The sequence below is a fragment of the Delphinus delphis genome, chromosome 11 (genome assembly GCF_949987515.2).
Source record: "Delphinus delphis chromosome 11, mDelDel1.2, whole genome shotgun sequence".
Taxonomy (NCBI): domain Eukaryota; kingdom Metazoa; phylum Chordata; class Mammalia; order Artiodactyla; family Delphinidae; genus Delphinus; species Delphinus delphis.
In genome coordinates this window covers 56,277,354-56,293,078 of record NC_082693.1, presented here as the reverse complement: position 1 = coordinate 56,293,078, position 15,725 = coordinate 56,277,354, and the positions used below count along the sequence as shown (strand labels likewise).

General features: G+C 38.6%; 1 protein-coding gene across 2 annotated transcripts in view; it reads left to right on the top strand.

Annotated features, from left to right (window-relative positions):
- Positions 1 to 15,725, top strand: part of PTPRR (protein tyrosine phosphatase receptor type R) — a 255,782-nt gene that overhangs the window by 191,809 nt on the left and 48,248 nt on the right. The gene's annotated exons all lie outside the window — the stretch shown is intronic.

The following is a 15,725-nucleotide window of genomic DNA, read 5'->3' as shown; positions in this document are numbered from 1 at the left end:
CATGATATCTCTCCTTGGGTGAATGGCTATTCTATTTTCAGAGTTATCTTGCACTTATTTCATCTGACAGTGGATAAGAGAAGACCCAGAAATAAAAATGAATTATTATGAATGGCATCAGATCAACAAATCCCAGTTACTTGAGGGGGGGAAGGCTTGTTTTAACTATTAGCAACTTTGTTCAATAATTTATATTTAAACATCTATCCTTGTAGTAGGCGTGACTGATAGCATGATTGTGTATTTACATTGGCAAGAATGAAATCCTCATGATCAAGTGTCACTCTCTTCGTTTATCACTAACACAACTCTCCCAGGTAATTGAGGCCTTCCTTCCACCTGAGAACTGATGGCACTTTAGATACAATCCATGGCCACAAAGTAACCCAGCAAAATCATTTACTCTTCACTGGCCAAGAGGAAGCAACTCCCTACTCCGAAATTCCAAGGTGAAAGGCCAATGACTTTAGCTGGCCACCATCATCCTGGTTTATTCCTAAAGCATTTGAACTGACGAAGGCCCGCGACGGCATTGCTGGGTGGTGCACTTTTAAATGAACACTGAACAAACACAGGAATGTATATTTAAATAAATTACTGTTCTTGGATAAACATCTGGGGAAGCTCTGGAGGCAGTAGATTTTCATAATTTTGACTGAGTTCATTTTAGGTAAAGGGAGACCATGATGGACTCCAGCTAAAGGCTTAAGACACCTGCTTCTCACATCAAATAACTGAGAAGGACTTCTAGAAGCTTTCAGATAGACATTAAATTGAATTACTTTTTCAAAATATCTAATTCTTTCCATTAAATGTGAAATTTTGCTTTGTGAAATTTTAATTTTATGAATGTTCTTCTCCAGTGATTAAAAGGAACTTCGAGGGTTTGGTATAAAGCAATGTGCTCTTAAAGATAAATAAATATTCTCTACCCCTATAACTTCCTAGTCATTATTCTATTCCGTAACAGGCAGCAAAATATTTGAATCTTCTATGTAGGTTTCTTTCCTGAGATGTACTATCAGCATTCACTCTAGCTGCAGCCAGAGGTGAAAATACTTACAGCTCTACTACATTTTTGCACTTAAATTCTCTTACATACAGACTTAGCAATATCAGTTATGTTGCTTTATAGCTATATTTCATGTTGTACCACTGAGGAATAAAACTGTGCCTTCATTGCTAGTTAAAACTTAAAAAGTAGTCTTAAACTAAAAAGCAGCTAGATTTCTGTAAGAATTGCAGAGTTTGGTTTAAAAAACTTGGGCTGAACCACCAGATGTTGTTAAAAAAAACTGAAGCATCTGAGAAGTTGTATATTTTTTGATGATTGGCATTTTAGCTGGGCTGTATGGGTCATTGTAATCGTGTGTGTCATTTCTGGTCTTGAAAGTAAGTGAATGTATTTAATTGAGTTGTAATGTTCAGTACTAAAAGGGTTCTTTGGTAATTGGTTACTTCAAGAGACAGGGAGTTATTAATTGTATTGTGTTACTTAGGAAACATCATTGTGTGAGTGTGTATGTATGTATGTTTGTATATAAATCAGCTAAAATTCAAAGAAAGATTTCTCATTTCAGAAAGAATGGTTTATTCATTGACACTTATTAATGTTTCCTCAGCATCATCTTTTTCTTAACATATGAACTTGGAAAAAGTAAACTTGGGAACTAAAATTAGAGCTACCGTCATTTTGTTCTTTTGTTAAAAGGGAAACAGCCTCCTCACCATGAGTGACAGTCAAAACAATACCAAATGCCAAAAAAAGAGAAAAAATTAATCATACTTGGATACAAGACAAAGCACTACTTTTTTTTCTCTTTTTTACAAACGAAATCACCATAGCACTTTAGGATGTTAATGCTCAGACATCATTGATATTCATTAAGACTCAAACTAAATACCCACTGTAACATTTACAGTACCTAGATAAGCTTGGCTCTCCATTTTAAATTTTCAAACTCCTGTCTAACATGATTTCCCATTTCTCCTGTTTTCAGAGGGTTGGAAAAGCCAGTGGAGCACAGTAATTACACATAGAATTACCGTAACCAATTCATTTGCAACTATTTATACATGCATATGACAAAAGTGTTGCTTTCCATGTGTTCAAGACTAGATACAGAGGGAAGACTAAAGTCAAAATCTTTGCCCTCAAGGAATTCACACTTTAAGATATATCATTTCTAGTGAATATGATATTACTAGAGACATTTTGGAAAAAAATTGTTAAGAGGATTCAGAGGGAAGAGACCATAGCATTTGGGCAAGTGCATTTCAGACATAGAAAGCAGAGTTGCAGGTTGATTGGCCTGCCTGGAGCACAGATCTAGATAAGGATGTGAGAGGAGATGAGGCTGGGGAAATATATAGGGAAAAGATGAGAAAGCAATTCATGTCCAAGGGCAGCTATACATGGGTTTTATTATCATTTTTTCAGTACTCAAACATCATTCTGGTGAAATCTGGAACAAAATGCGTTGGACTAGGAGACTTTAGAGTTAGGAAAGTTTGCTAGGAAGCTACTGCAAAAGTCTGAACAAGAGATGAAGAGGGTCTAAGCTAATTCAATGTCAGTGAACCCCAAGAGTCAGTCTTCATGTTTCTTCCATTCTCCATGTATCCAGTGATTTATCCAAACTCAGAGATTTTGAGTTAGTTTTTAAAACTCCTTGACCTAAAAATAATCATGGAAATATACAAACATTAGATTCAAGGATATTCATTTGTAGTCTTGTCTATAATGGTGAAAAACTGAAAACAACTTAGTGTCCAAAAATAAGGTATTAGTTAAGTAAACTATGACACATCCATTGGAGGGCAGAGTCAAGTTGACGAACTAGGAGGACATGGAATTCATGTCTCCACACAACTAGGGCACCTACCAGGCACTGGTGGGGGACCAAGGACACCTAAGGGGATGGGAGGAACCCCCAGAGACCACTTGCGGAATCTTGGTTCCTAGGCCAGAGGTTGGGCCTGAGCTCCTGAGGTGGCAGCTCTGAGTCCAAACTGCTGGACTAACAGAGAACCACAGACCCCAGAGAATATTAATTGGAGTGAGGCCTCTTGGAGGTCCTTATCTCAGCACCAAGACCCAGCTCTATCCAACTGCCTGCAAATTACAGTGCTGGACATCTCAGGACAAACAACCAGTAAGACAGGAATACAGCCCCACCCATCAAAAAAAAAAAAAAGAAAGAAACGACAAGAAAATATGTTACAGACAAAGGAGCAAGGTAAAAACCTACAAGACCAATAAATGAAGATGAAATAAGCAACCTACCTGAAAAAGAACTCAGAGTAATAAAGTAAAGATAATCCAAAATCTCAGAAACAGAATGGAGAAAATACAAGAAACATTTAACAAGTATCTAGAATAACTAAAGACCAAACAAACAGTGATGAACACAATAACTGAAATTAAAAATACTCTAGAAGGAATCAATAGCAGAATTACTGAGGCAGAAGAATGGATAAGTGAGCTGGAAGATAAAACAGTGGAGATAACTTGCCAGGGAGCAGAATAAAGAAAAAAGAATGAAAAGAATTGAGACCTCTGCCTCAGAGACCTCTAGGACAACATTAAATGCACCAACATTTGAATTATAGGGGTCCCAGAAGAAGAAGAGAAAAAGAAAGGGTCTGAGAAAATATTTGAAGAGATTATAGTCAAAAACTTCCCTAACATGGGAAAGGAAAGAGTCAATCAACTCCAGGAAGCACAGAGAGTCCCATACAGGATAAACCCAAAGAGAAACACACCGAGACACATATTAATCAAACTATCAAAAATTAAATACAAAGAAAAAATATTAAAAACAGCAAGGGAAAAGCAACAAATAACATACAAGGGAATCCCCATAAGGTTAACAGCTGATCTTTCAACAGAAACTCTGCAAGTGGAGGAGGAGCTTCAAGATGGCGGAAGAGTAAGACTCAGAGATCACCTTCCTCCCCACAAATACACCAGAAATACGTCTACATGTAGAACAACTCCTACTGAACACCTACTGAATGCTGGCAGAAGACCTCAGACCTCCCAAAAGGCAAGAAACCCCCCACGTACCTGGGTAGGGCAAAAGAAAAAAGAAAAAACAGAGACAAAAGAATAGGGACAGGACCTGCACCACTGGGAGAGAGCTGTGAAGGAGGAAAGGTTTCCACACACTAGGAAGCCCCTTCGTGGGCGGAGACTGCGGGTGGCGGAGGGGGGAAGCTTCGGAGCCACAGAGGAGAGCGCAGCAACAGAGGTGCAGAGGGCAAAGTGGAGAGATTCCCGCACAGACAATTGGTGCCGACCAGCACTCACCAGCCCAAGAAGCTTGTCTGCTCACCCACCAGGATGGGTTGGGGCTGGGAGCTGAGGCTCGGGCTTTGGAGGTTGGATCCCAGAGAGAGGACTGGGGTTGGCTGCGTGAACACAGCCTGAAGGAGGCTAGTGCCCCACAGCTAGCCGGGAGGGAGTCCGGGGAAAAGTCTGGAACTGCCGAACAGGCTAGAGACTTTTTCTTGCCTCTTTGTTTCCTGGTGCGCAAGGAGAGGGAATTAACGGTGCCCCTTAAAGGAGCTCCAGAGACGGGTGCAAGCTGTGGCTATCAGCGCAGACCCCAGAGACAGGCATGAGACCCTAAGGCTGCTGCTGCAGCCACCAAGAAGCCTGTGTGCGAGCACAGGTCACTATCCACACCTCCCCTTCCTGGAGCCTGTGCAGCCCACCACTGCCAGGGTCCCTTGATCCAGGGACAACTTCCCCAGGAGAACACATGGCCTGCCTCAGGCTGGTGCAGTGTCACACTGGCCTCTGCTGTACCCATCCCTCCCCATGGCCTGAGTGAGCCAGAGCCCCCTAATCATCTGCTCCTTTAACCCTGTCCTGTCTGAGCGAAGACCAGATGCCCTCAGGCGACCTACATGCAGAGGCAGGGCCAAATCCAAAGCTGAATCCCAGCAGCTGTGCGAACAAAGAAGAGAAAGGGAAATCTCTCCCAGCAGCCTCAGAAGCAGCGGATTAAATCTCCACAATCAACTTGATGTACCCTGCATCTGTGGAATACCTGAAGAGACAACGAATCATCCCAAATTGAGGAGGTGGACTTTGGGAGCAAAGATATATATTTTTTTTCCCCTTTTTCTCTTTTTGTGAGTGTGTATGCATATGCTTCTGTGTGTGATTTTGTCTGTATAGCTTTGCTTTTACCATTTGTCCTGGGCTTCTGTCTGTCCGGTTTTGTTTGTTTGTTTTAGTATAGTTTTCAGTGCTTGTTATCATTGGTGGATTTTTTTTTTGGTTTGGTGGTTCTCTTCTTTCTTTCTTTTTAATTCAAAAAAATTTTTAATACTTATTTTTTGTTTTTTATGTTAATAACTTTTTCATTTTATTTTAATTTATCTTTTTCTTTTTTTCTTTCTTTTTTTCTCCCTTTTATTCTGAGTGGTGTGGATGACAGGCTCTCAGTGCTCCAGCCAGGTGTCAGGGCAGTGCCTCTGAGCGCGGACAGCCAAGTTCAGGACATTGGTCCACCAGAGACCTCCCAGCTCCACATAATATCAAATGGCAAAAATCTCCCAGAGATCTCCATCTCAACGACAAGACCCAGCTCCACTCAACAACCAGCAAGCTACAGTGCTGGACACCCTATGCCAAACAACAAGCAAGACAGCAACACAACCATACCCATTAGCAGAGAGGCTGCCTAAAATCATAATAAGGTCCCAGACACCCCAAAACACACTACCAGACATGGACCTGCCCACCAGAAAGACAAGATCCAGCCTCATCCACCAGAACACAGGCACTAGTCCCCTCCACCAGGAAGGCTACACAACCCACCGAACCAACCTTAGCCACTGAGGGCAGACACCAAAAACAACGGGAACCATGAATGTGCAGCCTGTGCAAAGGAGACCCCAAACACAGTAAGATAAGCAAAATGAGAAGACAGAGAAACACACAGCAGATGAAGGAGCAAGGTAAAAACCCACCACACATAACAAATGAGGAGGAAATAAGCAGTCTACCTGAAAAAGAATTCAGAATAATTATAGTAAAGATGATCCAAAATCTTGGAAATAGAATGGAGAAAATACACGAAACGTTTAAAAAGGACCTAGAAGAACTAAACAGCAAACAAACAATCATGAACAACACAATAAATGAAATTAAAAATTCTATAGAAGGAATCAGTAGCAGAAAAACTGAGGCAGAAGAACGGATAAGTGACCTGGAAGACAAAATAGTGGAAATAACTACAGCAGAGCCGAATAAAGAAAACAGAATAAAAAGAATTGAGGACAGTCTCAGAGACCTCTGGGACAACATTAAACACACCAAAATTCGAATTATAGGGGTCCCAGAAGAAGAAGAGAAAAAGAAAGGGTCTGAGAAAATATTTGAAGAGATTATAGTTGAAAACTTCCCTAATATGGGTAAGGAAATAGTAAAGTCCAGGAAGCACAGAGAGTCCCATACAGGATAAATCCAAGGAGAAACACGCCAAGACACATATTAATCAAACTATCAGAAATAAAGTACAAGGAAAAAATATTAAAAGTAGCAAGGGAAAAACAACAAATAACATACAAGGGAATCCCCATAAAGTTAACAGCTGATCTTTCAGCAGAAACTCTGCAAGCCAGAAGGGAGTGGCAGGATATATTTAAAGTGATAAAAGAGAAAAACCTACAACCAAGATTACTCTACCCAGCAAGGATCTCATTCAGATTCGATGGAGAAATTAAAACCTTTACAGACAAGCAAAAGTTAAGAGAATTCAGTACCACCAAACCAGCTTTACAGCAAATGCTAAAGGAACTTCTCTAGGCAGGAAACACAAGAGAAGGAAAAGACCTACAATAACAAACCCAAAACAAGTAAGAAAATAGTAATAGGAACATACATATCGATAATTACCTTAAATGTGAATGGATTAAATGCTCCAACCAAAAGACGTAGACTGGCTGAATGGATACAAAAAGAAGACCTGTATATATGCTGTCTAGAAGAAACCCACTTCAGACCTAGGGTACATACAGACTGATACATCCGTCCAATGGAGTGCTATATAGTGTTGGCAGTTCGTGTGTAAATAAATTTGAAGACACAAAGACACAAATAAATATATTTGTGATATATTTAGTTAAATAAAAAGCAAGCCATAAAAGAATATGTAGACTAAAAAATCTAGATTTTTGTCATGCATATATATACATGTTTAAAACTTGAAGGACAGACACTTAAAATGTTATTAGCAATTACTCTTCGTGTTGGTATTATAGGATATTTTTCTTTCTTGTATCTATATTTTTAATTTTCATGGTGACTATGCATTATTTTTGAATCTGAAAAAAGTTATTAAGGTAAGAATTTTAAGGGCTTGAGGAATGAAAAATGGTCCCAACGTAGGTGACCACTGACTTTGCATATGTAACACTGCTACTGACTCTTCATCACTAACCAACTTTCCTAACCTTGCCTTCTTCAAATGTTTATCAGTATATGCCATATAGCTGCCACACAGCCATGTGTGCATGAAGTGAAATAAGAATTATCACATGATCATTATTAATTACTATAATCATTCACATATTATGTTATATGCCAGTTATTAGGCTACAAATGTGCATATATTTTTGCTTCTTTATCTTTTAAAATGTGAACAAATCCTGTGAGTTTTATTATTGTCCCCATTTGCAGATTAAGGAGTCTGAGGCTGAAAGAGCTTAGTGAGGTGCAGAGCATTGATTTTTTTTTTTTTTTTTTTTTTTTTTTTTTTTTTTTGCGGTACACGGGCCTCTTGCTATTGTGGCCTCTCCCGTTGCAGAGCACAGGCTCCGGACGCACAGGCTCCGCGGCCATGGCTCACGGGCCCAGCCGCTCCACGGCATGTGGGATCTTCCCAGACCGGGGCACGAATCCGTGTCCCCTGCATTGGCAGGTGGACTCTCAACCACTGCGCCACCAGGGAAGCCCCAGAGCATTGATTTAAACTCAGATTCCAAGGTCAATGCTCAAAGAACAATGTAACAAGTTCAATTTATTTTTTTAATGATTGTTTTGATTTTTATTTTTTAAAATAATGAAAGAAGGGTGTAGTAAATTTTACCTCATGCTGTACATATATAAAAGGTCAGATATCATTGTATGAATTAAAAAATATTTATTTAATCACTCAAAAGAGTCAGGAATGTTCTACCTAGTGAAACAGGTGCTTTCAAGTAAGGAAATCAATCATTTATCAAACCAAAAATTTTCTCTACATTGTAAGATTTTTCTTTTTACTTTAGAGTGAAATTTGTTTTTCATCTTCCTGGGCCTGGGCCTGGTATCTTTTATACTTAATACATGTCTTCCCTACAGGATTTCCTTTGGGAAATTTTATTATAGATGGTCACAATACCTATTCATTTATTTCAGCTTCTAGAAATTAGTAATACTGCATTTATGTCACCATTTAACTTTCCAAGAGCTTTGAATTTGTCACAATTTAACTTAGCACTCCATATCCTCCTCTTTTTTTTTTTCTCTCTTTTTTTTTTTTCTCTTTTTTTAATTTGCCCTCTCATCTTTCAAGAGATCCAGGATAGGGGTTAGCACTATACATAATTTATTTGAAGGTAAAGAGATGGAAGGAAACAGCAAACCATTCATTAATTCCATTACCCTTAGAACGTAAAAATCATAGAATCTGGAGTTTCAAAGAACTGTGGAGGGGCTTCCCTGGTGGCACAGTGGTTGAAAATCTGCCTGCTAATGCAGGGGACACAGGTTCAAGCCCTGGTCTGGGAAAATCCCACATGCCGCGGAGCAACTAGGCCCGTGAGCCACAACTACTGAGCCTGCGCGTCTGGAGCCTGTGCTCTGCAACAAGGGAGGCCGCGATAGTGAGAGGCCCATGCACCACAATGAAGAGTGGCCCCCGCTTGCCACAACTAGAGAAAGCCCTCGCACAGAAACGAAGACCCAACACAGCCCTAAATAAATTAATTAATTAAGAAAAAAAATTCTTTAAAAAAAAAAAAAAGAACTGTGGAGGCCAGTCAATCTATGCATAGTAAAGGAATTCCATCTCTGTATTTCGATGTTTTTTCTTTTGTTATTCAAATGAGTTAGAGCTTCTTTTTCTTTTCTTTTTCTTTTGTCTTTATTAGAAATCTCCTAGAAAACTTAATATGTGGACAAATTTAATGAGCAAAACGAATTCAGAAACATCAAGTAGGCGGGCAGGGGTCTTAAGCACACCGTTACGATCAAGCCAAGATTATCAGGTTCATGATCATTATGATTTAATGCACAGGGAGGAACTGTTGGCCTGAAGGTCTCAGACTCACAACATTTCAGATCTAGAGAGGACTTCAATATTAAACTTCTTTCTTCTCATCATGTAGGCTTAGATGTGTATACTGATAGACAGCTCTGAACAAATTATGCATATTTTTGACAGAACAAAAAAAATAAGACTGGAAAAGCTCTCAGAGAACTGTTCACCTTCATTCTGTACTAAATTATTCTTATAATTTTTAGATGCATCTTTTTCCATTCCCGTTTCAAGTACTTCGAGATAAGCAGCTGCCACCATTTTCCCACTGAAATGTAATTTCATAGTTCAGTAGTTTCAGAAGTACATCTTTCTGGACTCCAGGCAAAAGGATCAGTTTCATTTTGTTCTCTTACTCCCATTTCCATTCTTTGTTGGGCACAAAATGAGGGGCCACACTTGAAGTCTCACTGTTCTTGGTGGCCAAGGTACCGCAAAAAGCAGCCATATCTGAGGATTAGAGCCATGGTCACAATGCTGGAAACTGTAGCCTTTCTGCCTAAATCCAGCTTCTGAACTGCAGCATATTGTCCCAACTACCAGGAAAAGAAATGCCTAGTTTCTGAGATATTCCAGCACTCAACTGTTCATGTATTTTTAGCTTGTATTTTCTTTTCACCTCTTGGTCATTAGGAACAGCAAGGCAAAAACTGAACAATTTCAACAGATGTTTATATTCTCTTGCTGAAATGAATGTGTGGCCCTGGCCCATAATATTTATACATGTTTTCCTTTTTACTTAATTGTAATTAGCATGCTGTTTATTGCATTCCTTTTACCTTTCCTTAAGAATTTGCTTTTTCCTTCAATTGTTTGCATTGGTATCTTTTGAATTTCCTCCCTCTTATTTATTTTTTGGCATAAATAAAAATTGGTGCTACAGTGGGAGTGTGATAAAGCTTTTCATTATGTTCCCTTTTGTCCAACAGCAGTCATAAGGTATAAAAAAATTCTAAACAGTTTGCCAGAGTTACGTAACAAAAAAAGAAGCAAAGTTTTTAATAAGACTTTGTGTTCTTAGTTTTCCGCATTCCGTTTTTATTAAAGGTCCAGATCTCCTTCTGTTATTTTTGTTGATTATTTTCTCTAAATCCTTTAGATTTTTTGTTCCCATCCCTTAGTTTAAATTTTCTCTTAATTTCTTACATCGGTTTTGTCTTCTTCTTGAGATGTCTTTCTGATTCTCACCTCACTTCTTACCATTTGGTTTATGGATACTGTGGAGAAGAAGTACGTTCTCTTAGTTCAGTAAAGTGGTATTTTTCTCCTCCAGATCATTAGTCAGGGATAGCTAGTTAAAAACCTAATATTCCCATATTTATAAAACACATCCCTTCTCTAGATTGTTTAGTAAATAGTGTTAGAAACATGGATAACCTATTTAGGGAAAAAAAAAAAACAAAACCTAGGTTATTCTTACCTTTACCATACCCCCAAATAAATTATAAATCGATTAAAAGATTAAGTTTTTAAAAAATATCTAAACTTCCAGGAGAAGAATTTCTATGGATTTTAAAGCAATGCAAGAAACCACAAAAGAAAAGATTGATACCTTTTCCTTTTTAGTTTAATATTTAATTTGTAGAATTTAATGTGTTTGACTAAATGTAAATATACTTTAAAAAAATCCTTAGTATTTTAAAGTAACAATAAGATGTATATATGCAATAGGGTCTGAAAAATAGTATCTTACTTATCATAGCAATCAATAATAAGTACATTAATGCCACAATATAAACATTAAGAAAGAGGATGAACAGACAGTTCTCAAAGGTAATGACCAATAAATGAACAATAGTCATTTGAAAGTGTTTATCCTCATCTATAACCAAAGAAATAAAAATTAAAACAATAAATCACTCCCAGTACTGCCTATAAAATCGCAAATTTGAAACGTCAATTTAAATGTTAGTGATGTTTATGAGACTGAGTGGTTTTAATTTCTTTTTTGAAACTCCTAAGCTTTATTAATTAATTAATTAATTTACTTTTGGCTGCATTGGGTCTTCATTGTTGTGAGCAGGCTTTCTCTAGTTGCAGCAAGCAGAGGCTACTCTTCGTTGCTTTGCACGGGCTTCTCATTGCGGTGGCTTCTCTTGTTGTGGAGCACGGGCTCTGGGCACGGGCTTCAGTAGTTGTGGGACGCAGGCTCAGTAGTTGTGGCTCGCAGGCTCTAGAGCACAGGCACAGTAGTTGTAGCGCACGGGCTTAGTTGGTCCATGGCATGTGGGATTGTCCCTGAGCAGGGCTCGAATCCATGTCCCCTGCATTGGCAGGCGGATTCTTAACCACTGCACCACCAGGGAAGTCCCTGAAACTCCTAAGTTTAAAATTTTCTACAATGAACATGTGTTACTTTTATAACAGAAAAATTAACACTTTAAAATATATGTGGGGCTTCCCTGGTGGCGCAGTGGTTGAGAGTCCGCCTGCCAATGCAGGGGACGCGGGTTCGTGCCCCGGTCCGGGAAGATCCCACATGCCGCAGAGCGGCTGGGCCCGTGAGCCATGGCTGCTGAGCCTGCGCGTCCGGAGCCTGTGCTCTGCAACGGGAGAGGCCACAACAGTGAGAGGCCCGCGTACCGCAAAAAAAAAAAAAAAAAATATGTGGATGTGTATTTAATCTCTTCTCTCCAACCCAAGACATGACTAAGAAGTGTACACCTTTTTAAGTGGATTCTACTGATTCTGTTTCCTAATTCCACTATATTTCAGTTAACCTAGATATTGGTTGTTCCTTGAAAATAAGAATTAACAAAAGCAGAGATTTTTCCAAGCTAATGACATCATATGGTAATATTTCATGGCCAGGATAAAAGAGCCCTCATGATAAGGGCTGTTTTGTGGAAAGTGTTTTCTGTAAGGTCAACAGCCTGTACCAGTTCGACTCCATAATTAAACTTTAAGACATTGTCTGAGGCATTGAGGTGAAGTGTTCTGGAATTGTTTAGGGTTCAGGGAAGATGGCTTTGCCATAATAAAAAGAAATTTTAAGAGAAAGAGGTTATCAAGAAGGATGTGTTTTTCTTTAGTGACAAGCTATAGAATCTATCCATTGATTTCAAAACGTTAATCTCAGTGTAAAGAATTTTCGAGTTTTTGTGAAGATCTCTTAAAATGGGTCTCTTAGAGAAGTAGAAGGTGAGAGTTATATAGGACTTTATTCATTATGACCCAAATTTATTAGTAGCCAGGCATCTTATTTAAAAGCAGTTTACTTAAACTATCTGGTTAATCCTTGTACTAATCCTCTGAAGTAGGTACACTGAATTATTCATTTCACAAAAGAGGAGGAAGTTGAGATGTAACAAGGCTAAATAGCCAGACCAAAGGTCCACCACAATGACATGAGAGAGGCAGGGTTTGAGCCCAGACAAGTATGCCTGTAAAGATTGAATTTGTACCTTGAATACTGCACTGTCTCCACATTATAATTCAGTAATCCTAACTGTCCCCCCAACAACTGACCCCAACTCTACATAGGGCACTGCACAGTCTAACATAATCTGCCCACCTTACCCTTGCTTTTGGGTGGCAAAGCAGAAGGAGCTTGGGTTCTATGTTCTAACTTGGATTGAATCTTTATTCTGCTATCATGTTCCTATTAGTTATCTCTTCACCTGTGAAATGGGGGAAAATAATACCTCAGCGGGATGCTCTGAAGATTGAGATACCATATGTGGAAGTGCTTAGAACAGTGCTTGGCAAATAGTAGATGTTGAATAAATAATATTCGTTTCCTTCTTCCTTCCCTTGACAAACAAAAGTGGTTCTTCCTGACCAAGTCAGTTTGCATGAAAATGCTTCCAGGGCTCTCAGTTTATCACAGAATCCTTAGAAAATTTACTCATAAGATCAAAAAGACCTTAGACAGGGATCCCAGAGGCTTTTAATCCTCCAGGTTTGGGCAGAATATGCTGCGAGAAGCCAAAACAGAGGTTGATATAACTTGATGCTCTGAATTCTCTCTTTTCTGGATTCAGGAGGCTTTTTATACTCTTGTTTCTATGACTCTTGCTTCTCTTTCAACTCTCCTACATAACCCTGCCCCCTGGTTCCAAAATACATTTTACACAACTGAACTCTAGCTCAAACTGATGATATGAGATTTCTCAAAGATGCCTTATCATTTCCTGCTCCCACACTTTTTTTTTTTCCTGCCAGACTCTCTCTCTGAAATAACCATCTACTCAAAATTTATCTTTTATCTTCAAGACCCAACTCAATTCATCCTCATTCATACATCTGCTCTGACCACTCTGGACGGAAGAGACCTCACTTTCTACTAAACCATTGTAGCACTGAGTATCCCTCAGTTCACAGGTTTGTACATACTTTTGTATTTTAGGGCTGAAAAAGGACGGAATGGAATAGTGGTTTAAAATGGCATCTGATTAGCAGTCCCCTAAGCTGCTTCTCCCAGCTCCTTACTCAACTATCTAGGTAACCAGCAAAAGCAAATTCTCACAAATACACTAAAATCTAAGACCAATAGGCAAACTATTATCAGAATTAGGAAGGAATTTCTGCAATTTAAAGGCCAAAAGAACTGGATTGAGTAACTTTAAAAACCACTTTCCCATTAAAAATAGATTAAAGGGCTTCCCTGGTGGCGCAATGGTTGAGAGTCCGCCTGCCGATGCAGGGGACACGGGTTCGAGCCCTGGTCCGGGAAGATCCCACATGCCGCAGATCGGCTAGGCCTGTGAGCCATGGCCGCTGAGCCTGCGCATCCGGAGCCTGTGCTCCGCAACGAGAGAGGCCACAACAGTGAGAGCTCCGCGTAACGCAAAAAAAAAAAGATTAAAATTCTTGGCCTGAAAGGAGAACCACCCTTTGCTCCTCCTCAGCTGTTTCCCCCCTACTCAGAAAGAAAGGAGCCCTGTCGGTCACCACCAGCAGCCACCAAAAAGAAAACATGGTGGGGGGCAACCGTCCCTCTTATCAGGTAGGTGATATTTTATGGGGTGTCTAAAATGCTATCCCCTAATCCCTAGTACAGTGATTCAAAAGAGTTAAAAATAATAATAGAAACTAGAAAAAGATTTTCAGGAACATGCCAAGAAAAAAAAAAGCAGGAATGTCAATATTAATTTTTTTTAAGTCAGATGTGAGGGGTGGAGGGAGGATGAATTGGATGAAAGTGGTCAAAATGTACAAACTTTCAGTTATAAGATAAATATGTACTACGGATGTAATGTACAACATGATGACTGTGGTTAACACTGCTATGTGGTATACAGTATTTGAAAGTGTTAAGAGAGTAGTTCCTAAGAGTTCTTATCACAGGAAAAAACTTTGTTTTTGGTATCTATATGAGGTGATGAATGTTAACCGAACTTAGTGCATAATCATTTTATAATATATGTAAGTCAAACACCTTAAACTTAACACAATGCCATACGTCAATTGGGTCTCAATAAAACTGGGAAGCAAAAGTCAAATGTGAGGCCAAACATAAAATTGAGAAAGTATTTGATATTGATAAAATTTACAGTGAAGATATAATTATGAATCTCATCAAATAACGTAATGGCTGAATATATAAAGTAAAAGCTGTTAGAAATATAAGGAAAAATAACAAAAACAGTTACTGTGGAAGAATCACATACATATCTCAGGCTATGAGAAATCCAGTAGGAAAAAAGTAAGGAAAAAAATAAATTGGAATAATATCTTTAATAATATATCATAATATAATATATAAGGTGCTATATATGTACATATGTGCTTATATATGATATATAGAGATATGTGTCAATAGATACATAGATAGATAAACAAAGCAGCTGCCAGCAAAAGTATGTATGAAATATTTAGAAAATTTTTTATAGTATTTGTCTCAAAGAAAGAATCAAGAAATTCCAGTAATTAGAAGTTCATTCACTGATTTCCATGTACTCTTACTAGACATTAATAAGGGCAATAAATGGGCAAACACTTAGTTACCACTGAGTTAAAGCAAGAATTAAAACTACAATTACAAACCATTTAGAAATTAACAAAAATGACAACATTATATATCAAACTATAGAATGACACCAAAGCTACAACCAGAAGCAGATTCATAGGAGGAAAGAACTGATATGTTTTTGTTTACTGGGGTTTTTGTTGTATGTTCTAACAATTTTGCATTCCTTAAAATTAAGCTGTAGCCACTTCAGTATTTCCTGAGGTAGTGTTCCATACATGTAAAATACCATTCCAAGGAAATAATATGCTGGGCCTGGTATCTTCTTGTATTCTCTCTACTCACATTTGTTTTGACCTGTATTTGCCGGTTCTCCATTACCTTGGGACACCAACCAGTTGGCACCATATTTGATCGCCTGATGCTCACTTCAGGCCCCTTTAAATTTAACATTTCTTTAAGTACAATTTCTGACTTTGACCCTCAGCATATGCTAT